Here is a 25,730-nt window from a genome sequence, read left to right as displayed (position 1 = left end):
AAGCCTGTGTCTTTTGGTTGGAGCATTTAATCCATCACGTTTAAGGTAATTATCGATATGTATGTTCCTATTACCATTTTCTTAATTGTTTTGCGTTTGTTTTTGTAGGTCCTTTTCTTCTCTTGTGCTTCCCACTTAGAGAAGTTCCTTTAACATTTGTTGTAGAGCTGGTTTGGTGGTGCTGAATTCTCTTAGCTTTTGCTTGTCTGTAAAGCTTTTGATTTCTCCATCGAATCTGAATGAGATCCTTGCCAGGTAGAGTAATCTTGGTTGTAGGTTCTTCCCTTTCATCACTTTAAGTATATCATGCCACTCCCTTCTGGCTTGTAGAGTTTCTGCTGAGAATCAGCTGTTAACATTATGGGAGTTCCCTTGTATGTTATTTGTCGTTTTCCCTTGCTGCTTTCAATAATTTTTCCTGTCTTTAATTTTTGCCAATTTGATTACTGTGTCTCAGTGTGTTTTTCCTTGGGTTTATCCTGTATGGGACTCTCTGTGCTTCCTGGACTTGGGTGGTTATTTCCTTTCCCATGTTAGGGAAGTTTTCGACTATAATGTCTTCAAATATTTTCTCAGGTCCTTTCTCTCTCTCTTCTCCTTCTGGGACCCCTATAACGCACACATTGTTGCATTTAATGTTGTCCCAGAGGTCTCTTAGGCTGTCTTCATTTCTTTTCATTCTCTTTTTCTTTATTCTGTTCTGCAGCAGTGAATTCCACCGTTCCGTCTTCCAGGTCACTTATCTGTTCTCCTGCCTCAGTTATTCTGCTATTGATTCCTTCTAGTGTATTTTTCATTTCAGTTATTGTGTTGTTCACCTCTGTTTGTTCTTTAATTCTTCTAGATCTTTGTTAAACATTTCTTGCATCTTCTCAATCTTTGCCTCCATTCTTTTTCTGAGGTCCTGGATCATCTTCACTATCATTATTCTGAATTCTTTTTCTGGAAGGTTTCCTATCTCCACTTCATTTAGTTGTTTTTCTGGGGTTTTATCTTGTTCCTTCATCTGGTACATAGCCCTCTCCCTTTTCATCTTGTCTGTCTTTCTGTGAATGTGGTTTTTGTTCCACAGGCTGCAGGATTGCAGTTCTTCTTGCTTCTTCTGTCTGCCCTCTGGTGGATGAGGCTATCTAAGAGGCTTGTGCAAGTTTCCTCAATACACAATTTTTTAAAACAAAGTTTGATTCTCTAATGAAATGAAGTTAAATAATGAGCCTAGAGATTATCATACTAAGTGAAGTAAGTCAGAGAAAGACAAATATATGGGGGCTTCCCTTGTGATGCAGTGGTTAACAATCTGCCTGCCAATGCAGGGGACATGGGTTCAAGCCTTGGTCCAGGAAGATCCCACATGTGCAGTGGTTAACAATCTGCCTGCCAATGCAGGGGACATGGGTTCAAGCCTTGGTCCAGGAAGATCCCACATGCCACAGAGCAACTAAGCCCGTGCGCCACAACTACTGAGCCTGTGCTCTAGAGCCTGTGAGCCACAACTACTGAAGCCCACATGCCTAGAGCCCGTGCTCCACAACAAGAGAAGCCACCGCAATGAGAAGCCTGAGTACCACAAAGAAGAGTAGCCTCTGCTCGCCACAACTAGAGAAAGCCCACACGCAGCAACGAAGACCCAATGCAGCCAAAAATAAACAAATAAATAAATAAATTTATTTAAAAAAAGACAAATATATGCTATCACTTATATGTGGAATCTAAAAAAATGATACAAATGAACTTATTTACAAAACAGAAACAGGCTCAGAAAACAAACTTATAGTTATCAAAGGGGGAGGGGTGATAAATTAGGAGTTTGGGATTAATAGATACACACTGCTATACATGAAATAGGAAAACAACAAGGACCTACAGTATAGCACAGGGAACTATACTCAATATCTTATAATAAGGTATGATGGAAAGAATCTGCAGAAGAATATATATATATATATATATGTATATAACTGAATCACTTTGCTGTACACCTGAAACTAACACAACATTGTAAATCAACTATACTGTATTTCAATTTAAAAAAATCATTGCACTTCAACTACCTTATATTATTCTGATGCCTTTTAATAACATAAAGAGCATATCAGAACCACTTCCTTTGAAATCATTAATGATTTGATTACAAAAGATGGCCCTTTTTAGGAGCTAAAACAGTCCACGTAGAAACTTTTCTAACCCCAATAGACTATTTGGGGATATTATGTTTGTGTTCAGGATTAATTAATAATTCTTAATAGGATTATTGATCATAATCCTGTGTGTTTTCAACTTGAATCTCTAGTTCCACCTTTGTGGAAGAGGCCCTATGCGTACAGGAATACCTTAGTTGCATAATTTCTCTTTGTTTGAATTACTGGCCTTAGACTCTTGATTTTGGTAAACTACAACTTAAATGCTATAGATTGTCTAAGAAATACGTTGTCTGTGCTCTTAAACTGTCCATACAAGTGTTCAATTAACAACGGAGCATTTCCTGTTTTCCCCATCACTCTGTTCTATAAAATACTATTCAGTAGATGGTAATAATACCTGATAAATTTTCCCACACCTCCTTGATTGGATATCTTTTTGGAGTCAAGGAAGGGACATTTTAATTGCAATGAACAAATTATATTCTTTTTTTAACTGTAAAGAAAAGTCCCATTCACATTGTAAGGGTATCAGACACTGGATAAACAAGACATAGTGTTCAATTCAACTGCTTCACATTTTTAAACATGTAGTACCTCAATCATATATTTTGAAGTTGTTCTACTACAAAAGGAATACATTTTAAAACAATGATGCTAGGATTTCATTACAGCACCATCTTCAAGGTGCTACAGCTGAATGCTCCCGTTCCTATAACAAGGCTAAGGTAAAGAGCTAAATTGCTTATAGTGGGGGACTTCCTTCTGAAAAGTCCTTTTGAAATAGACTTTTGAAATGGACTCAGTGTCAGAGGAACTCTTACACTGAATTTCAAGTTATAATGAAGTTACAGTACTTTAATGAACCAATTATTACTAAGTTTTTTTTTAAATGTGTCATGAATTGTTTTTCTTATTAAGGTATAATTGGAGCTGAATGTACCTGTTTAAAAGAGCATAATCAAGTACTAGAAAAAAAGTAAAACAATATTCGGATCCCAATTTATTTAAACATAGCCTTAATTCAATAGTGTTATCCGTGCCTACTCGATCTTGGCACTAACATCAGTCCCAGTATACACAGTTCATGGAGCTGACATTTTTGAAAGAAGGATTATGTATGTGTGCTATGGTCTGAATGCTTGCGGCCCCATAAACTCATGATCAAATCTTAATGCCCAGTGTGATGGTTTCAGGAGGTGAGGCGTTCGTAAGGTGCTTAGGTCATGAGGATAGAGCTCTCATGAATGGGATTAGTACTCTTATACAGACCCCACAGAGCTCCAGAGTCCCTTCCACCATGCCAGGACACAACTAAAAGTCTGCAACCCAGAAGCAGGCCCTCACCCGACCACGCTGGCACCCTGACCTCTGACTTCCAGCTTCCAGAACGCTGAGAAACAAATTTCTGTTGTTTATAAGCTACCCAGTCTGTGGTATTTTGTCATACCAGCCCAAACAGACTGAGACAATGTGGCAGAGGGACAAAATACAATTTTGCCAACATTTTTCTTGTCCTTTTAATTTTGTCATTTGCTTTTTTGTGAAAGACTTCCAGGTGTGATTTTGATATTTAAAAACATGGCTCTTAAAAAGTAGCACATTTCAGAAGGACAGAATCCTAAGTATTTCTCTTTTATCTTCCCTACAGTTTCCCTTTTCTATAAAATGTTTGTGCAAAGAGGGAGGAATCTACTCCTACCTGGGACAGCTACATGGAACACAGGGGAAAATGTGGATTTTGAAAATAGAGCTTTGTGACCTAACCTACTTGAGATATCAGATACTTCATTTCATTCTAAATTAGTGATAACAATGCCAGATGCCCATATTATAGGGCTGCTGAAGTTGTCAGACAATGACTTTCTGGATTATGTGAGGTGATACATGTAAAGCGCCCACAGCTTTATCTCTGGCACACAGCCAGCGCCAAGTATGATATGTGTCTTCTCTTTTCGCTTTCCCAATCCCAAAAATCTGAGTGTGTAAATCCTTTGGACACCAAGAGAATACCAAAAAATTACATTTTTAAATTTAGATTTTATAGACCACAACTCAATATCTGAATGTATAGCTGAGGAGACATTAGTAGTACTGCTTCAAGACAAAAGCTAGTAAACTAAGAGTTCTAATAAAATGTGAAATAATTTAAAATAGATTATAGACTAAAAAAGTTGGATGGAACGTTCACTCTTAAATGAAAGTTAAAGGTCAAATATGCATAATAATTTTGTTCATCAATAATGAAGTAACCCAATGAACAGTAATAATTAGGTTTCTAAGCATTTAAAATAAGATTTTTAATTTGGTGATACAGCTATAGAAGTACATAGGCCCTTTTTTTGGAATATCTGAAAATAAATGTAGATAATGGGCCCAGATAGCTCAATAGAGTAATAAATCTGTTATTTATAAAAATAAACTTAAAGCAATAAAAATTTGCATGCTTCCTCATTGAAGTGCTTTTTTTCCCTTAAATTTCAGCACATATTACTAAGAAAATTAACGATAAAAAGGGAAATAATTTTTAGATGAGCTTGAGATCTGACATCTGTAAATCCTCCAGTAGCAGGCCATTACTGAGTGTAATTAATGTTCTCCCCAGGACACAGCGGCCAGGTGACTCTCCACAGAGATGCTAATGTGGTCCACAGGGGATGGACTTACATTTTCTTATATTCCCTGAGGTTTCTTCTGAATCATTCACCTTTTCCTATCTACTTATTATGTTGTCATACCAATTAGTGATATGCAAATATTCCTGCAGTATCTGCCACTTTTTAAGTTCAGAAAAAGAAACTGGTATTTAGTTGCATTGATTCTTTGTTTTTCTTCTGAAAGAGGCCATGGCTTTAGGAAAATGCATTCAAGCATTTTATTACTACATTGAAGACACCAGGCAATAAGTAACTGGAATCTATATGATATTAGGAAGGGATACTACAGAAAAAGAAGGAAGAAAGGAAGGACATTACAAATAACTGAACCTTAAGAGACAAGGTTAAGAGCTATGGACAGAAAGTGACAGAAACAAGATAAACAAAAAGGGTACAGAAAGTTCCAGTCCAAAAAAACATCAGTATGTTCAATAAAAATTTGTAGAATAATTTGTAATGAAAGCAGGCTCAACTTTTATAAAAATATGGCACAATGCTTTTAAAAGAAAAGAAGTCACATAATAGAACAAATTGGCAAATTCACTCTTTTTTTAAATTTCTGAAAGTCCATTCCTATCTATGCCCTACCTCCAAAAGTCTCTTTTTAGGGACTTCCCTGGTGGCGCAGTGGTTAAGAATCTGCCTGCCAACTCAGGGGACATGGGTTCGAGCCCGGGTCCAGGAAGATCCCACATGCTGCAAAGCAACTAGGCCCGTGAGCCACAACTACTGAGCCTGCGCTCCAGAGCCCGCGAGCCACAACTACTGAACCTGCATGCCACAACTACTGAAGCCCGCGCGCCTAGAGCCCATGCTCCTCAACAAGAGAAGCCACTACAATGAGAAGCCTGCACACCACAACGAAGAGTAGACTCCGCTCACCACAACTAGAGAAAGCCCGCGCGCAGCAACAAAGACCCAACGCAGACAAAAGTAAATAAAATAAAATAAATAAATTAAAAAAAAATAAAGACACTTTAAAAAAAAAGTTTCTCTTTTTAAGAGTCAATTTCTTGGTGATATTAGATAAAGAGGGTCTATTTACTAGTACTGTAGTATAAAGGCAATTAATCACTTGTTCCATCTATTCTTAGTATTCTCTTCTGCAAAATGGGAATAATAACATCTACCTCATTGGGCTACTGTAAACTTTTAATGTGAGAAGGTATAAAAAGCTCTTGGCATAGTGCTGGCACTTAGATGTGTGCTCAATAGCTAGTATTATTTTTATTATAACTAGTGATTAGCAAAATTATTAATGTATGTCCAGCATGCATGTAGTTTAAGGAGGCAGAGATACCATTTGAGAAAAAAATATTCTCTGTCCTCAACAGAAAATAGCAAATGAATAAGTATTCTAGATTAGTGATTTTCCACAGTTCAGTATCACAGATCAATGAGTAAAAAAAAAAAATCTTATTTTTTACCAATTGATTCAAATGTCCCATCAAGTTTAAGAATCACAGTTCTAGAAGAATACTTACAAAAAGTATACTCATAGATAAATGAATATTATATGAATTATATACAGAAATATAATCCTTATACTCCAGCAGACTTTTGTATTTATCCATGTGTTTTTTGCTTTTACTCTCGAGTTTTGGGGCACTTATAATGACCATCTCCTCGTTTCACTTAAAGACTATTCATCTCTCAGCTCTAAAAACATTTCCACTTCTTTCATTAAAGCCTTCTTTGATTGCTCCGTTACATAGTAAAGTCTCCTTCTTCTGGAATCCTAGAGCAGGGGTCAACAAGTATTTTTCTCTAAACTGAAAGATAGTAAATATTTTAGGATTTGCAGACTTAGTCACAACTACTCAATGCTGTCTGCAGCAGGCAATCAGCCACAGAAAATACAGAAACAAATGGGTGTGGCTATATTCCAGAGAAACTTAATTTATGAAAACAGGTAGCAGGCTAGATGTGGCCCAAGGGCTATCTATACTTTGTCAACCTCTGCTGTAGACAATCACTGCTTTATTATTTTATTTTGACACTCAATCCTACTCTGGATTGGACCTTTAACTGTACACACATAGAGAATGTCTCTGAAATTAGAGTCTCCTCAGGGGGTCAGGAAAGATGTCTTATACATGATCTTTTCAGGTCTCTGTGCATATTACTTCATGGAGCAATGCTTAATTATTTACTGATTTAAACTGATTTTAAGATATGGGAGCAAGACCTAGTTGCCATTAGCGTCCTACCTACATTGAAACATCTACTGAGACATTGACTCTTGGGGTTCTGTAATGGGCAGCCTCATCTTGCTGAGTCTTTATTCTACCTGTAAATGAATATAATATATCTTACTTGGTAATAATGAGGAATAGAAATTCTATTTTTAAAAGATCAGACACATAAGAAGCACTTAAATGGTATCAATAATTACGTTGCTATAAGTTTGCATCTTAATATGAATAAATGTCTCTAAGTTGTGATAATAGAATGACTACTGTTTTTCTCTTTGTCATAGCTTTTAAATGTGCTTATGTGCACTGCTACTTCTAAGTGGAAAGTAAGAAAGTTCCATCTTAAAATGCCCTTGGGATACAGTCCCAATTGATGTTACTAACATTGTGTTTAAGTGAAAAATTTAGCACTGAAATATTTTTGCAGCATCAATATCAGTGTTGAGTTGTCTTCCTATATGTACCAAAAACCAGAGCTTTGTCTATATGGGAAAGACCCACATTACTGTAAAGTCAATGAGTTGTTTTTGTTTTATGAATCTCCTACTTGGCTCAGGCTGTGAACAGTAATATTATAATTCATAAATACCTGTGCACAGAAGAGAATTCCTCAAGAATAAAGAGGCCCTGCCTCAAGATGCACCAAAAATACTGGTAGAGATAAAAACAAAATGATTATGATTACCATTTATAAGTTACCTGCATTATTTATTTACTCTCCAGCAACAATCCTGTGATATAGGTTTTATTGTTTCCATTTTTTAAAATGAGGAAACTGGGGCTCTGAAGGTTCACATATCTTGATTTTAGTTAAACAGCTGAGATGTGGCTAAGTCAAAGTTCCATCAAGGTCTATCTAACTAACCACAAAGCCTCTGATCCACCACGTGACACTGTGATGGAGAAAAAAGGAAAGAGAGAACCACAGACTGAGACAAACTACAGAGTGAAGATGACATCGGAGGTCTACAAAAAGCTGACTGAAGGACATAAATTGCTTAACCTTGTTTTGAGAATATGTTCCTTTATTTGTGGGACTCAAGACTAAAAGGAGCTTACCTGTTTGCCATCTCTAACATCTAGAACGTTGTCTGGGAGCACAGTGGATGAATAAATAGTTGTTATTAAAGGATTACATTCTCTGGCTTGAAATACGTCATAGGCTTTATTCAAAAGCCCACTTCACTGCAGATCTGACATATATACATCCATAGGAATTCTCCAGACACTACTCTGTTCACATACCCACTGATGCCCGCAGCCTGGGGTATCCACAGGAGACCCGCCACCCCATGCACACTCCACCCCTATCATCTTGCTACCTGTGCTAAAGGGATCACATCCTGGACTTACTGTTTCTTCAGTCCCTAATGGTTCCCCAGCCTCCCTGAGTCCACAAGCGATAAGAGGTCATTATTTTTTCTAAGCCTCTTAGTTTGGTTCCAGATACTTCCTTTAAACAGTAAGGAAGTCTTATCATTCTGCTGACTGTGTTTTAACAGATCAAGACTCGTTATCCTTGACTAGTCTTTTTTTTTTTTAACATTTCTCAAACTTCCTTCCTCTAGAATCTCTTAAAATCTACTGCAGAACTGCATATTTTAAAATACTAATATTGAGAAGGTGTAATGTGGTTAATAGATTCAAGTCCAGATCCCTCCACTGACAAGATGTACACAGCTTGGGCAAGATACTCAACCTCTTGCCCTAATTCCCTCACCTGTAAAATGAGGGTCAAAACAATGCTTCCTCATAAGGTTTGGAGGATTAAATGAGTTAAAATGTGTAAAATGAATATGTAAAATGATGCCTGACACATAGAAGTGTTTGATAAAGGCAAGCTATTTTTCCTCAAAGTGATCTCTATAGCTTTACCTAATAGCCACATCTTTGGTCTCTAAACTCACTTATTACACACACACACACACACACACACACACACACACACACACAGCATCTTAGGTGCTTTACCTCTTATGGCATTAATCTACAAAGGCAAATACTTTAACTGAGGGGCTAATATCTAATTGTAACCAAAATTTAAAGTGAATTTTCCTTCTTTCCTTCCTTTCGGTGGTTTATTCATTCATTCACTACACTGAGGGCCATGGAAAGAAAATGTTCAGCCCTGAGGTAACAGTGGGTTCTTCCAAAGGTGGGTCCCTCTATTTGCCTTTACTTCCCACCTTCTGACTTCATCTGAAAAGAGATAATATTGATGACCAATGGGCTCATGAACAAGGGTTCAAACATTTATATTCATAAGCAACCATTTTCATCCTTGAACTATTTTGTACATATATGGACTTTCCTAAACTTGAATGCTTCCAGAAACACAATGGCCTTAAAAAATAGCTTCACCAGGTCCTGTAAAGAACAGGTAGAAAAACGGAATATGTTAAATTCATAGAGAAAACGCAAGAATGTGAGCTGTCACCACGTATGTACAGCCTCTCAATCAACCCAGAAAAAGATTTATTTTGTGTGGCCCTGGAAAGCTGAGTAAGGGTCGTAGGTAGAAGCAAGAAGAATGCAGTCACAACTGGAACTGTCTTTAAAAGAACAGGCTGCCTCAGTGAGCATACTTAAAATAAAAATATATGGTGGTATATTGAAAATGCTGAAGAAACAATAAAGAAAAGCAGAAACCAATGTCCTCTAAGTCCCATGTAACTCCGTAATCCACCAAAGTGCTAAAGGATATGTAAATATGGATATGTTATTATTCCCAACATCCAGAAATTTGTAGTATATAGAGAAACCAAAGATATACAAATCTATATGCAACTATAATACAATGTTTAAAACACACAAGACAGATTACAATGCAATGTTACTGAAATTTTAGAAAAGCTTCTTCTACCTATCCAGAGGCTTCAGAGGAAATCTGAATGTGGTGTTTAAGCTCAGCTTTGAAGGTTGAAGCTAGACATGAAAAATAGCAGGAGGTTAGAGCATTCTAAGATGAAAAAGAACAGCAAGACCAAAGGTGTGGTGTCAGGAAATAGAATGAAGATAAATGAGGCACAGGGGACAGTTCAATTTGACTCGAGGATGGTGGCAGTGGGAGACGAGCCTGGAAAAACTTCTTGGAATTACAGAGATTGAAACGTTGGTCCTTAGACCTAGGTAATGGGAGTCACAAAGTGTTATTAACAAATAGGAAAAGGAGGTGTATTTCAGTAAGAGTATCTCGTGGTACGTACAGAATTAACTGGTACAGTGAGAGACCAGAAATGAGGAGACCCGCTAAGAGACTAGGACATGATTCTAGGTAGTATGTCAAACGTGCCTGAACTCTGTGGCAGCATCAGAAAAGAGGAAACTGGTGAAGGAAGCATTTTGGATGTCAGGTCTTAGCAACTGACTGTAAGACGTAAGGCTGGGGGTGTTGAGGGTCTCAAAAGCTTCTAGATTAGAATGTTAATACCAATAAAAGCAACAGGGGCAACAGAAGGAAGGAAGACAGTGTTCAGAAGAGACCACAGGGTGTTAGCCGTGTCAGAAGCACAGAAGAGGTAAGCTGTCCAGCAGGTACTTGGGAAGGGCTGCCCAGAGCTATGTGAAAGTCAGGGCTGAAGATAATGACTTGGGCGTTACTCCTACTGAGGTCAAAACACAGGTCAAGAGAGGATGAGCTTTGCCAATGGATCAAATACAGATAAGAGAAGAACTCAAACGGAAATTGAGGAACACATACTTGAGTGAGTAGGAGATGAAAGGAAAGCTGAAGAAGAAGCCACCAATGAGCAGTCAGAGAAGTAAGAACAGCACAAAGAGCACGCAGAAGTCAAGAGAAGAGTTAAAGAAGCAGCAGGGCCAACCTTACTAAAGGCTGTTGACAGTGTGAAGCGAATGAAGATTTGGACCCTCAGAGGCCAATTATAACCTGATTCTGAAATATTAATACTTAATATACTTTACAGGGAAGAACTCACTCCTTTAAATCAAAGTAGTTTCACAGGAGATTACTCTTTTTAGCCTTTGAAGAAAAAAACAAAAGAATTTCTTATTGGAAGGTACACTCATTTCAAGGATTATTTCCTTAAACATTCTCAATTTGATCTTATTGGCCAACAGTTTTCAATCACATCTAGTACTATTCTTCCAAAAGGTATTTCAGGGGACATTTTCAGTAATTATGACTGAGGGGAATCTATCAGCATATGGAGGACAGGGGCCATACACACTAAATGTCCTGCAATAAAAGAGGCATTCCTAATCCATGTAGAGGAGCCCTGCCCAAAATGCCAATAGTGTCACCTGTTGAGAAACACTGTCACATAATGCTGTTTACCACTGAATGCACCTTTTGTATATTTGAGAAAAATTGATAGAACTTCAGATTCTGAAATTTTGGAGAATCAATTTCAAAAACAGGCAAATATTAATACAGTTCATCCCTTAGAAACTCTTCAAGCAAATGCATGCCTTTTAGTTTTACTGTTTTTTCATATCTAATCTAGTTCCAAAAGAAATAGGTCTTCAAGTAAATTATTTAGTAGGGCAGCTTCTTATAATTCATAACTCTTCTACGTATTAGCTCTAATCAGAATCTGTTTAGGGGTGTGCATGATTAATAAGAATACATTTCATTGTGTTATTAGGTGAGGAAACAGCCCATGTTTAATTTAACTGCTTTTTAAAAATACCAACATTTTGTACAGATCTTTATTTATTTAAACAAATATTTCTCTGTTACCACCCATACTAGATATTTTCCACTGAAAATTTCTGTTTTAATGCCAAATATTACCAAACAGTAATCACCAGTTCAGATATCTGAACCATACAGTATGTCATTTTTTGTGGGGCTATCCTAAGTGTACAAAATTTTTAACAAAAATATCTTTACACCAGCATTTTGTAGTTGTCACCCAAATGCCCTGTAAAATTTTCAAGAACTTATTTGGGATTTCAATAAAGGTTAATAAAAACTACTGGATCTTCCAAGTAGGTAGATTAGGACCCTGGATTCACCATTTAAGGGACCAACTGAGAAAATGAAGCTTGCTCCGTCAGTTAAAAAAAAATTCTATTACTCACTGAGACTTAGTGTGCAGTCGTTTCCCAACACATTTCCTGCACACTTTGATCCAAATAGTTGAGAAAGCCTCGGACAAACAAGGATGACCTCTCAGACAATGAGAGTCCATTCAGTGGCTTATTATGCAATCCAGCACTATCATGCCATCTATTGAGAAACTTGGTTCTTCAAAAGGTTCCCAAAAATCTGTTAAGAAAAACAAGCCAGTGAACCTTAAAACAACCTAGTAGCCTTAACGCCAAACATTTAATACCCGACACTAGCTACCATGAATTATTTCTATGCGTGTGCTCACACAGAATAAATAATGCGGGACAAGGCAAACAACTCTTCAGAATATCCTCAACTATCCTGTCCCCCAGGCAGAGTCCGTGAGGGATTCCCTGCCAGATTTAGAGTTGTAGGCAGGAAAGGAGGCTCACTCTTCCCTTGTTTGTTTCTCCTCCCGTCCCTCCTTGCTTCATTTTTCCTATAATCAGTTGTTCAGGACTATCACCTGCCAGGCACTGCACTGAGAAGAGAGAACACGACAGACAAAGTCCCTGCCCTCGTTCAGCTTCGTGCAGCATAAGCCGTACTACTTAGTGGTTAAAATCAGACAGCCTGCCTGGGTGCTTGCCCCATCTCAGCCACTTGCCAGCTGTGCAAATTGAGCAAATTTCTTAACTCTCTGTACCTCAATTGCTCTTCTATAAATGTGGATATTGACAGACCTACCTCTTAAGATTGTTAAGGAGATAAAAGGAGTTAATAGACAGTGGTAGCACAGTGCCCAGAACATGGTAGCATTACAGAGATGTTGTTACAGTTACTATACTCTTGGGCTTCTCAGAGTGAGTGGATTAGTCTGTCCAAAGTGCAGAAAAAACTTGCTGCTCAGTCTCTCAAAAAAATGGAAATCAATTCATTAGCAAAGACCTTCAGGGAAGGGATGTCCTGCCCTCATAACAAGAGAAAATCCTCCATTACCTGTTTATACTGGGTCACTCTCAATGGGCAAATGGATGGGGCTGAACACACAGGTTTCTGAGGCAAGGTGCCCTTCTCAAATTTGCCTTTTAGCACATCTTAATTTCTTGAAATTGCTACATCCCTTTCAAATTATTTGAGATATATGCTTCTTCCACTGAGAGGAAACTGACTGATGGCAAAGAGGACAGGAGGAAGATTATCCTAGATGACTAGACGTTGAGTTTTTGGAGAGCAGAATTCCAACCTCCTTCATCTTGGGAACCATAGTACAGTGTCTGGGGTGATTTTAGGGGTTCAGAAATAGCTAGTTTATTTATTAGGTGTTTTATTAGGTGTTTATTAGGTGTTTTATTAGGTGTTTATTAGGTGTTTTACTTTATTCCTCACTATAGCACTTCAGGGTAGATACCACGAATCCCATTTTATGAATAAGAAAAACTGAGGATGAGATTGTTAAATAATTACTCAATCTTACAAAAGTGCAGAACTGAGCTTGAAATCTAGGTCTAACTCTAAAGTTAATTACCTTTTTCCATGTGAATGTCTCAAAAACATGTTTGATAATAAATGAATACAGAATGAAAAGCAATTACAGGAGACTTCTTTTACTTTAGATCCATGAACCAGGAATATAACTCTGGATAAAGTATGTTTCTTTAAGTCTCTTTGCCCTCTTTCCCTTCAGGAGGGCTCAAGGCCAAAGATATCAGCCAGATATTATAGAAGAGTAAATGCATGTCTAGAAATAAACTGAGCATTTAAAGGAAGGTGAACTAACTAGGACATTGAGAAAAAGGTGTTAAGATTTCAGATCGCTGACCATTATTAAAACAGTCCGGGCGGGGGTGGGGCGAGTACTACTTAATTGCAAACTGTTGCTATGAATTTTGCAAAAACGAATTTCTGACTTTATGAATTGTCACGCAACACACTGAGTTGCTTAAGGCAATCCTCCCCTTTTACTGAGATCATTCAGGCCAGCTGACTTAGACTGCTTCAAATGCAATGTGGTCAGAAGCAGAAAGTGGAGCTAGGATTGCCTCACCAGGGCCAAATAAGGGTCACCTTGTTCAATCATCATTCTCTGCAGCCACCACCCAGCTCTAATTTTTCAGCCACTCTCCCCCAAATGCACACGTAGTTCTTGAGGTTTCAATGACACAGCACATTCAAGCCAACGTGTCTGTTGAAAGTTTGCAGCCCTCCCGAGTTCCCAGTTTGGATTTAGTCATAAAGCATGGGGTGCCAGTAAAGGGCACCTAATGCCCACTGTTTCCAGGCTTTTTCACATCACCCTCATCACTGCGCGTGGTTTTATTCCTCTGCTGCGTCCCTTAACAGACCCAAGAACGGAGAAAGACACGAAATATTAGCTTTCGAACTACTACCCCACTCAGAACTACTTCAGGAGGGAGAGGCAGAGAGAAACCGCACATTTCCTCTCGTGTGTGTGTGGGTGTGTGTGTGTGTAATTTTAACATCCCTGACGTCGACCACAAAATTCCCTCTCCAGCCCTGCCCGGAAAGTGGCCTTGGTCACAACCGCCCCTGCCAAGGCAGTCTGCAATCCGTTTCGCGGAAGTAAGGGAGAAAATGGGGGTGGAGGGAGAAGCCGCCAAGCAGCATCCGCCCGAAACAGGAGCCTCGCCAGCCTCCCGCGCTACCTGGCCGGGCCTGGCACCCCCAGCGCGGCGCAGCAGCTCACGCAGGAAACCCAGCGTGAGCCCGGGAGGCGCAGACCCTCCTCCGCCTCCAAGTCACACTCCTTTTCTGCCCCCGACTGGCCTCGCCCCCGCCACGCTACCTGGAGACCGAAAAAGAACAAAACTGGACCCCCCCCCTGGTATTTCGTCCTCTCCTTCCAGCCTCTCCGAGCCCCCACCATCCGCTAAAAGAGAAGATGCTCCCTACACACACTCTCACCACCCCCCCATCCCCAGCTCCTGCGGCCGAGGCCACCCCGGGGTGCTGCTGAGAAGCGCAAGCGGGACACGCCAGGCGGGAACCTGCCGGGGGGACTCGTGGGGCAAGGACGGGGGTGCGGGGAGCACCGCGCCGGCAGAGCCTCTGTGCAGAAGCTCGGAGCGTTGGCGTCGCCTGGCCGGAAGCACGCGGGCGCGCGGAGCGCTCTCCGCCCCGGACCCCTCTGGCCCCCCTCTCCGACGCGCGCGCGCGCCCCGAGGCTGCACCCGGCTGAGGTCCGCGCTCGTGTGACGAGAACTCTCCTCCGGCAGCCGCCTGGGGGAATTTTGTCTATATAAGGGCTCGCCGGCTCACGGCTTTGGCGTGCGTGTCACAGGTTGGCCATTATTTACACACACGCGTGCGGTTCCCCGGGCAGCTCGGGTGACGGATGCGCGCTCGCCTTCCTCTCCGCCGGCGCCCCGTCCTCTGCTCCTTTCCTCCCAGGGTGTTAACTTACTTTACCTGGTTTCCGGCACAGGGTGGGCGCTGCAGCGATCCGTCCCCCGCCGGCCGCCGCCGGTTCGCCACTCTGTCACCGGGTGAATGGAATTATTTATTTATTTATTTATGTCCCCGGACGAGTCCTCTCCCGCCGCAGCCGGAGGAGGTGTAAGAGGAGGAGGTGGAGGCGGCGGGGAGGGCAGGCGAGGCGGCTGAGCTCCCTTGTGGATGCCCGGGAGCGCGCGCCGCGCCGCGGGGGGAGGCGGAGGGGCGGGGGGGACGGGGGGAGGGGGGTGCGGGGAGGAGGAGGAGGAGGGTGGCCGCGAGCGCCCGCGGCTTTGCCTGAGTCCGGGGGCCGCGAGTGGTGGCCGGCCGCCGCCCAGTGACTCCAGGCGGACTGAGCATGCTCCAGGCCACTGTCAACGCTGTAGACGCTTTCTCTGTGGCTCGGGGCGCTCCACTTCAGATTTTAGTTTTGACCCTGAGAGAAAGCCGCAAGGCTGGTAGAACTGTTGCTCCAGATCAGTTGGGACACGCTTTACCCGAAGTACTTTGGCACCTAACCTAGGAGCCAGGTGTGTGGTAGCTCTGTTTAGATACCGCAGGGAGTGGTGCAACCTAGGGGTGAGGAAAGCCATGCAAAAGGAGAGGAACCTGGCCGAAGGCAGGGAGAAGAGAAGAGTCTCATTGTGAGCTTGCAGGCAAAGTGCTGGGCCTTTTTTCAGTGGAGGTCTTTGGGGGGTCCCGGGGCAGGGAGGCAGGAGGGACGATTGCAGTGTTGGAGATTAGGCTTGCCAACCAAATCCCTCACACTAAGGGAAAAATAAAATTTACCCCCCGGGGGTGGAGGAGTAGCGCAAGAACTTGAAAATAGGAAAGAGGTGAAAGAAGGTCACTTATAAATGATTCAGTTTTAGTTTCTCAAATTACTTAATTCTTCAAAATAGAATTTAGTTATTTGACAATACATAGTGCTAGGGATAATGGTAATACCAGTCTTGGTTTGATTTCTTCTACCTTTATATTTCCCCCGTGTCTAGAACATGTTTTGGGGGAAGTTGGAAAGAAGAAGGGCTGGAAATGAACATTTACATTGGTTCCTCTAATGTTTTTAAAGTTGAAGTACTACTTAGAGGAAAAGAAACAATCCAGGAGAAAAAAAGGGGGGCTTATATTTGAGAATTCATATTCCAGCTTTTCTGTCCATTTAACTGACCCACCCCCCTTTCCTGCTCCAAAAAAGTGAGAAAGATAAAATGTTGCATTAACCTTAGATAAAAATATAACTTCTTAGAAGCTTTTCTTGTTTGTTCTAGAAATTAAATCATTTCTAAAAAGCCAAGATAATTTAGTTGAAATAAGTGGAATTTTGAAGTCCAAGGGACAAAGAATCAAAATGGCAATCTGGTAATAATAATCATTATAATTACTATTTATTAAGTGCTTATCATTGTCAGGCACTGTTCTAAGTACTTATATGGATGATCTCAATTAATACAGTAGCCGTATTAGATTTGTTGACTGGAAAAAATGCACAACATGAGAGCTGTGAGTTGTTTTATTTGGGGCAAAATGAAGTCTATAGCCCAGGAAACAGCGTTTCAGAAAGCTCGGAGAAAGCGCTCCGAAGAGGCAGGGGGGAAGGTCAGTATATATGTGATTTTGGTGAAGGTGGGGTACATGCAATCAAGCACATATTTTTTGCAGAAGGTTTCTGCTAGTCATGAGGAGTAGTCATCACCATGAAGGATTTTAGTGCTTTTCTAGATATGAGGAGATGCAAAAATCAGGCTCATAAAATCTTCTCCTGAAAATATCTATCTGAAGGCCTGTTCTGCCAGTTTTTCCCAGAGCACAGAGTACCTCATTCCTGATCTCCACCCTGAACTCCTTTCAGGGGGTGTTGAAGGTCAGCAGCTGCAGCAAGCAGCTCATGATTCAATCTTGTAGAGGTAGGTGGCAAGTGCCCATTTGTAGCTGGCAGATTATTCACATTTTACAAATTTGGAAACAAATTAAGTATTTGGCTGAATTCACATTGCCTTACTTCTGCCACAGCTAGTCTGTAGGCTTGAATTTTAGTTTCTGCAGTTACAAAATAGTAATAATATCAACTTTTTACTGCTGTCAGAAGATTTAGGTGAAATGATATATGTGAAGTTGATGGTAGATAATATGAGATGAATAAATGGTGGCCAGTATTAGTAACATCAGAAAGTTTGGAAGACAGTATTACAGAGAGTGGGGTAGTTTGGAAACTAAGGAACTAAGACAGAAACTCCAGGAAGAACTTTAGACTTATATTAAGGAAGAAATCTGTAAATTGACACTTGTATAAGATATAATAAGACATTTGATAATGATGGAATGTCTAGCAGTGACTATAAATGCTTCATTTTCATTACAAAAAAGAATGCTAAATTTTAAAAAGAAACAACATTAAGATACACGCTTCAAAGTCATGTTCTTGAGTGTTCGTTACTGACGTTTTTCCCATTCATACATCATTTTTATTTTACTTCAGAGAACAGAAAGAGGAGAAGACCATATATTTCCTGAATTTTGACCCTACTCTCCCTTTTCCTTCTCTTTGATTTTTCTTTTTTGTCCTATATTTCTTTTTCATCCTGTATTTTTCACAGCCTCATATTCTTGGCCTATTTAACCTATTTACAAACTCCTAAACATCACTACCCATAGTATTATATCAGACCTGTAGCAAGTTTTCTTTTTAAGTCTTGTTTTTCCAACGATTAAAACTCTGGATCCAATTTATCTACTGCCCCAGTATTAGTATTTGGGTGTTCATTTCTAAATTGCCTTGTTGCTGTGGCTAGGCATGCTATGTAAATATTTGCTTGGCTTAGAAAGGAATCTGAAAAGAGAATTAGGTGGGAATAAATCCAGTCAATTTCTCTTATGACTTGCAGTCTTAATATTCTTCAGAAATTGAGGAAAAAAATACAATTTAGGGGAAAAGCAAATCATATGATCAGAACTTGAAGTTTTTATGGTAAAATTTCTGCCTTGATTTCTACTCATAGGTGAAATAACAATGGGAGAAACAAAAGATAGCAATATACTAAATATTCCAGCAACTCTTGTTCCATAAGTAAGTGAACTAGTGAATACATACATAACATACAAATTAATAAAGCCCAAACTTATATTACACACCCACAGCCTCATTTCCAGTTTTTCTGCCCCTTCATTCCTCAGCCATGCCATGTCTTTTCTCATTCCCCACCCTCTTTTCTGTATTAAGCATGTCCTTCAAGGCCCAGCATAAATGTCATCACCTCTGTAGCATTTCAAGGATTCCTTCAATAAGAATTAATTCCCATGTTCCTATAGTACACGGTGTATGCCTCTATTTGGGGGATTTTCTTCTGCTTCACAGTATGGCAATATTGTAATTCTTTTGTCTCCCCTATCTTTTAGGCTGTTGGAGGGTAGTGATGACCCTTTACTCCTCCCTGTAATCTTCCAGCATCCAGCACAAATTCCTGTAGATATAAGGTAATCAATAATGTTTGCCCAAGGGAGGAAAGAGATGACAGTGTGAGTTTTTTGCAACAGATATGTAGTAGAGGCTGTTGGCACTAATAGTATCCATGATCTGCATGTCACTACATTTCCTGGCTTCTCTTAGAGTTATATTGGGGCCATGTGACGAGTTCTAACTAATAGAGTATGAATGAAAGCAACTTACGTTATTTCTGGCTGAAGGGCATTAAGAACCAGTAATTCTCCTTTCTCCCCACCTTTCCCTGCTCTAATAGCCTCATGTTTCATATGGAGTCACTATAACATGGAGTCACTAAAAGATAAAGAAAGGCTGCTTGTCTTGCACTGGACTCTGTGTGAGCAAGAAACCGTTATTGTGTTTAGCCACTGAGATTTCAGAATTTGTCATGAGAACATAGCCTAGCCTATTCTGACCAATACAAGATGTTATTTAATAAGATTAAAAATCATAATGGCATAACAAGCCAATGAAACATTGAGCTTACAAGAATGCTCTAATGTGTTCTTAAGTCAAGGCTAAAAATACATATCCTCACAACCCCAACTTAACATATAACAACCTTTTCTTGGCAAGACTCTGTGAGACCAAAGCAGGGGTATGTGTGTGTGTGTTAATTACACACAATAGATTGGTTTTAACTAAGGACAAAAGACCAAATGTCCCAGTATTCCCCTCAGCCTGAGTGAAAATGAATGTGCACCTGCCATCCAGCATCTAGTGGCAGCATACTGTGACTGAGATTGTAGCTGGCTAGCAGCTGTGAATATGATTGCTCTGACCTGGTTTCATACAATATACAAAATATGAAAGACATCACTCCACTGCTTCTCGATTTATATCTTGAGTGCATCCGTATCAGCTACTTTGGAAATCTCTTCTATGGAAGCCTCCCATAGAATTGTGGAGAATGCAAACCTAGTCTCAGTTTTTAAAGAATAAAAAATGGGAAAACAATCATGTTGGACATGGTTGTATGGGGTGCCTTTCAATAACTATACAAGAGCCCAGAGAGGTCTTTTGTCAAAAGAAGTGACTCTTGAGGCTCCAAAAATCTCTCAGTGGATTCTGCATTTAAAGTCCTGTCCACTGGTATTTTTCTAATTTTACAATTTATTTAATGTTATCCATAAAGTAAGCTTAATGAATTCTAATTATAAACCTAATTATAGATGCCTTCATCTGAATATGTTAATTATTCTGAAAGCATATAAAATTTAAAACTTGGATTAAAAATTTTTACAATAAACTATAAACTTTCCTAGCAGGGTCTTGTAAATAATGGCTTATAAGCATTTAATATTTAATGAATTTTATCAAATGAATGAATGATGAATGAATATGGTACCAAGGAACCTAGGTTTCAGTGCCTTTTCCTGTACATGTGGTCTTAGGTGGGTCTATTAACTTTAGCTTCACTTTTTAGAACTCCCTGGTACTTTCAAGCTCTTCAAGGGCACAAAGATTTACAGATATTATGCATACTGTTAACAAATGAAGAAAATATTTATGTATGGTGAGGGGTTTTTTTCTAATTAACCAAAAATAACTGTTTACTGTAAATACTTTGGAGAGTAGTTTTGATCAAGATGCATAAGAATGCGACCATAAAGTTACCTGCTTAACTTGTAACCTGGTGTAACTTGCCCTGTGCCTGGACTGTCCTTGAAGGGTTAGTCATTGTTTGCATTTACATAATGCCTCATAGGTCACAAGATAGTTTCAGGCTAAAATACTCTCAGCTACCTGCTTCTCAGTAAGCTAGATTTTCAACTGCCCTTACTTTGTTTTACTTGCCTAAAGTTAGAGCCATTTTGCCATTTTGTCTTCCATTCAGAGGCTCTTCTGCTGATTTCCATCTGCCAGGCATTGACTCAAACTGCTTATTTGTTTTGTGCTGTTTTGCTGTATAATTCTAATTGATTTCTTAATGTTGGTTCATTTTTCTGGGAGTTTGTTGATTGTGATCTTGAATTATCACTTGTTATAAATTTTTTCCCAATTAATAATCTGTATAAGATTTGTTATATGAAATGTGATGTAGGTTTCAGATCCAGCCCTGTGGTTTGTGGTGGAGCCTAGCAATGTAGGTGGTCACCTGAAGTTTATTGATTTTGTATTTTTTTTCCTTGATTCACCAGAATTTCATTTCTCAATGCATGTCCTGAGTCATGGAATTCAATCTTCATGAGTTTTATTCATTAGACATATTTATTAAGCAACTATTACATGATAGGCACTGTGATAAGCTTTTTGGATGTAAGTAGTGGTTCTCTCAAGCAGACTATACACTATTTCTTTAATTTTCATACTTATTATGATACTAATGCTATGATTACACCCACCCCATAATTATGTTTGCACGTATGTACAAATCAGAGTATAAATATTGGGATATTAGTTTTCTTGAATGATATTCCTCGTAATTTTTTTCAATCTGAACTGGAATAGACTATCCTAGTTACAGTATTGAGTTGAAGGGTTATCCAGAGATGCAGAAACATGTTTCAAAAAAGACATGTAGAGTTTTTTCCTCGGAAGCCTTTATGAAGGAGAATGAGCTTTCTTTCATGATGCCAAAGACTTCAAACAACAATTGTGGATTTCTCTGTAAATATACCAGCTTTATTTTATTTTAAATAAACTTTATTGACATATAAGTTACATTAAAATGCATGCATTTTAAGTGTACAGTTTGGTGAATTCTGACACATTATTATATCCATTTAATCACCACTCTAATCAAGATATAGAGCATTTCCATCATCCCAGAAAGTTCCCTCATGCCATTTTTATTCAGTCCTCCCTGAAGCCCAGGCAATTGCTAATCTGGTTTTTATCATCATACACCAGTTGGTTTTCTGTACTCTAAAATGGTATATAAATAGAATGACATCATATGTATTCTTTTTTATTTGGCTTCTTTTATTCTGCATACTTATCTTTAATTTATCCATGTAGTTGTGTGTATACATCAGTAGTTCTTCCTTTCCTTGTTGGTTAGTATTGTATTGTGTGGAAATGCCACAATTTTTTTTCATCAATTCACATGTTGAAGGATATTTGGATTATTTTTATTATTTAAATACTTCCATGAATATTTAAATAGAAATATTTCTGTGGACATATGTTATCATATCAAGTTTGATTTTTAATACATAAAATAAAAAATGTGTTAAAAAAGCAATACAATGTCTGAAATTAGTATTTCAGATACTAGGCATCTGAATAACTGGATATAGGCCTAGTTGGGCACTTTACTAATGCACTACTTTGGCAAAGACACAAATATGTTTAAATTTTACTTTCTTTGTAAATAAAAAACTTGATTTGATTATTAAGAAGAGTCAACCAGATGATATAATAAATGGAATTGATTTCTAAATTGTAAAACTTAACAAAAATGAAAGGTGGTATTATCATATGCAAATATGTACATATTTAGGAAATAGTATTTCAGAAATAAGTTACATAAGTAAAGCAAATTGATTTGACATAATTTGAATGAGAAAAGAAAATGTAATATTACTTAAGATTTGATATTTGCATTATGCTAAGTGAAATAAGTCAGACAGAAAAAGGCAAATACTGTATGATAGCACTTATATTGGGTTGGCCAAAAAGTTCGTTCGGGTTTTCCTGTAACATCTTATAGAAAACCCTGAAAGAACTTTTTGGCCAACCCAATAGTGGAATCTGAAGAATACAATGAACTGGTGAATAAAACCAAAAAGAAGCAGACTCACAGATATAGAGAACAAACTAGTGGTTGCCAGTGGGGAGAGGGAAGCCGGGAGAAGCAACATAGGGGTAGGGGGGAAAAGGGGTTATGGGATTGTATGAAATCATGTGTGTGAAACTTTTGAAAATTATAAACACTATAGAATTTAAAGAATCTCATTCAATAAAAAAATTAAATTAAAAAAGATTTGACATTTAAGTTTATCTCCTTAATCAGTTTTTAAAGAACAAATTGGACAATTGCAAAATCCAGAAATAGTTTTATATAGAAAAATTAATCACTTCACTGGCATCTTACTTTAAATAAATATCTGTTCAGTTAAGATTAACTGCAAGAAGTACCATTTATCATGTGGGAGCTACAGACCCCATTGTAGAGTAGAGCATAAAAAGATATTCTCTTCCTCTGTCATTCAACCAGATATAACTTGAGAATAAAATTCCTCCTCATAACTATTCTAGAGAGAATTGTATATCTTTTTCACTCCAGGTATGGGATCTTTAAAAATTATTCCTCTTTTTATTTGAGAGATTTTTTTCCCCTTCCTTTCTTTTCCAGTTACTATTTTTGTGTAAAAATTTTAAAATTGTGGTATAAACCAACAACAATTTCATTATGCCCATGTACTCTGTTTGTAGAACAGGGATGGCTTGTCTCTGCTCCATAATGTCTGTAGCTTCAAGTGGAAAGACTGGAGCACAGGGTCCTAATATATTGAGGTGCATCTTCAATCACATATATGGTTCCTGGGTTGGAATGAGTCAAAGGCTGGGTTCTCCTGGGTCTCCTTATTGAAGCACTGAGACATGGTTTCTGCCTATGGCTTGGGATTCTTACAGTGTGATTGCTGTGTTCCTAAAGGCAGCCTACTGAGAGCTAGCCTTCCAAGACCCAGGTAGAGGTTCACCTAAACTCAAATGTTACTCAGTGTCTCTTCTATTTTGTTCTGCTGGTCACTAGCAAGTCACAAGTCAATATTAGTCTTCTATTGCTGCTGTAACAAATCATCACAAATTTAGTGGCCTAAAACAACACAAATTTATGAACTCACCATTCTGTAAGTCAGAAGTCTGAGTCCGTTTGACTGATTCCTCTGCTCTGGGTCTCACAATCTAGGGGAAATTTTGTCTCCAAGCTCATTCAGATTACCTGCAAAATTCAGATCCTTGCGGTTGTAGGGCTGAGGTCCCCATTTCCATGGCAGCTGTCAGCTTCTGAAGGTCACCTCTATTACTCATCACATTGCTCCTTCATCTTCAAAAGGCAACAGTGCCTAGAGTCTTTCTCATGCTTTGAATCTCTCTGACTTCCTCCTCATTCCATCTCTTAAAAGCAGTTTTCTGCTTTTAAGAATGTGTGTGATTATATTGGGCCCACCTGGATAATATCCCTATTTTAAGGCCCATCATCTTATTTACATTTGCAAACTCCCTTTTGCCCTGTGAACAACATATATTCATGGGCTCTAGGGTAGAGTAGGAATATCTTTGGGAAGTCATTCTACCTACCACAAAAGAGAAGAGGAATTAGACTCCACCTTTAGAGGGGGAATAGCAAATATACATTTTTGGAAAACATGTGGGGTGGGAGATGTTGTTGCAGCCATTTTTGGAAAATGCAGTCTGCCACACTTTCCTCCTTAGCTCTTTTTCTCTATCACTTTCTACAACTGGAAACCAGTGGAAGAATGCTAGTAAAAAATTACTAAACAACAAATGGACCTGCTTATAGTTTTCCTTAGAAAAGTCAGGTCTGATATAGAGAGAAAGAGGTAGGTGGTTTGCTGTTTGTTTCTTGGTTTTTTTTGTTTTATCTCCTGCCTTTGAAAATATAATTCCATGTGGTAGACACAGCTGTGTTTCTTAGACCCCAGATGCAGCCCAGATGCAGAGAGCAGGGTTAACAGGAAGCCTCCACATGTCATCAACTTCAAGTTCTGCCTTAGCTGCAGGAAGTCACATTGTCTGATGTCACCTCCTGTTTTGGGTAGCCTGCATCTGGTGACCAAGGGTGGCAGATGTATTAAAACCCAGTCATTTTGATTTCTTCTGCTTCCCAGTCATGCTAATTCCCCTTTCCCTTCTTACGTGTTGACTGCTAATAAATATGTTGCACCTTAAACTTCTCAGAATCTGCTTTTACGTAATCCAACCTTTGAAAGTTGGTACCAGGAAGGGTCTGAGAAAGCAGATGTTAACTACAGACTTTTAGAGCTGCATTATTCATCACCTGGCTGGAGGACCCCAACACAGACAGCTTCTGGAACAATGTGGTGGTTCATTTATTAAAACTTTTCAGCAATGCTGGAAGGCATACCAATGGAAGCTCTGCACTAGTGAAAGTGAAGTATCAGATTATTTAGATGTACGGAGTAACTGGTATCTTAAGGATTACAAGACTGTACCCCCAAAGCAGCTACAAGACTTAGCCAGTGGAGCTGGTAGAGTACTTGTGTCACTGGATACTAAGAATGCTTAATCAAGGGGGTCAAAACTTAAAATTAGATAGGAAAGAGTTGATTAACTTGGCAGTGTTTCTCCTGATACAGGATTTAACACACTGGCAAGTACCCCCAGGAGATGATGTGAACTCTCTACTAGAAAGGCTCCTAGAAAAACACAGAAAAAGCAATAGCCCGCAGATGAGTGTGTCAGGTTCTCCAGAGAAGCAGTATGTGTCTCTCTCCATATATAGATGTAGATATGATATAGATATAGATAGCTTTAATTTTAAGATATCTACTGATTTAAATGTTTGGCATTTTAAAAACACTTTCACAGCAACATCTAGACTGACATTTGATCAAACAACTGGCTCCCATAGCCCAGTCAAGTTGACACATAGAATTAACCATCACGATGAGCAAAGCTGAAATGGCAGATTTTCCGTGGCAGATGGTGAAGGAAATCATTAAAGGCTCAGGGAAGTGACTCTGCAGGAATGTAGATGTTATATACTACCAAAAGACTCACCAGTTATTATATTCTACAGGGAGACCCATAGAGCACGGTAATTAACAAGGCCATAAGGAATGTGCTGGTGCAAGG

The 25,730-nt window shown here is 39.1% G+C and overlaps 1 protein-coding gene and 1 long non-coding RNA gene across 11 annotated transcripts in view; one reads left to right on the top strand and one right to left on the bottom strand.

Annotated features, from left to right (window-relative positions):
• Positions 1 to 15,659, bottom strand: part of SLC16A7 (solute carrier family 16 member 7) — a 169,965-nt gene extending 154,306 nt beyond the window's left edge. For 3 of the 10 annotated variants that reach the window (XM_036866779.1, XM_036866789.1, XM_036866786.1), the window contains exons 1-2: positions 15,437 to 15,659; positions 12,037 to 12,223 (exon numbers count right to left, since the gene is read on the bottom strand). The gene's annotated coding sequence lies outside the window, so the exon portion shown is untranslated. Of the gene's footprint in view, positions 1 to 12,036; positions 12,224 to 15,431 lie in introns of all 10 variants that reach the window. The other 7 variants (XM_036866784.1, XM_036866790.1, XM_036866787.1 and 4 more) reach the window with 3 other exon arrangements.
• The window catches only part of LOC118902455, a 148,860-nt gene continuing 138,330 nt past the window's right edge, over positions 15,201 to 25,730 (top strand). Inside the window, exons 1-2 of the long non-coding RNA XR_005021564.1 lie at positions 15,201 to 15,308; positions 18,857 to 18,934. This is a non-coding gene — a long non-coding RNA (uncharacterized LOC118902455). The remainder of the gene's footprint in view (positions 15,309 to 18,856; positions 18,935 to 25,730) is intronic.

This window comes from Balaenoptera musculus, chromosome 10 (assembly GCF_009873245.2).
Source record: "Balaenoptera musculus isolate JJ_BM4_2016_0621 chromosome 10, mBalMus1.pri.v3, whole genome shotgun sequence".
In the NCBI taxonomy this organism is placed as follows: domain Eukaryota; kingdom Metazoa; phylum Chordata; class Mammalia; order Artiodactyla; family Balaenopteridae; genus Balaenoptera; species Balaenoptera musculus.
This window is presented reverse-complemented; position numbering and strand designations above follow the sequence as displayed.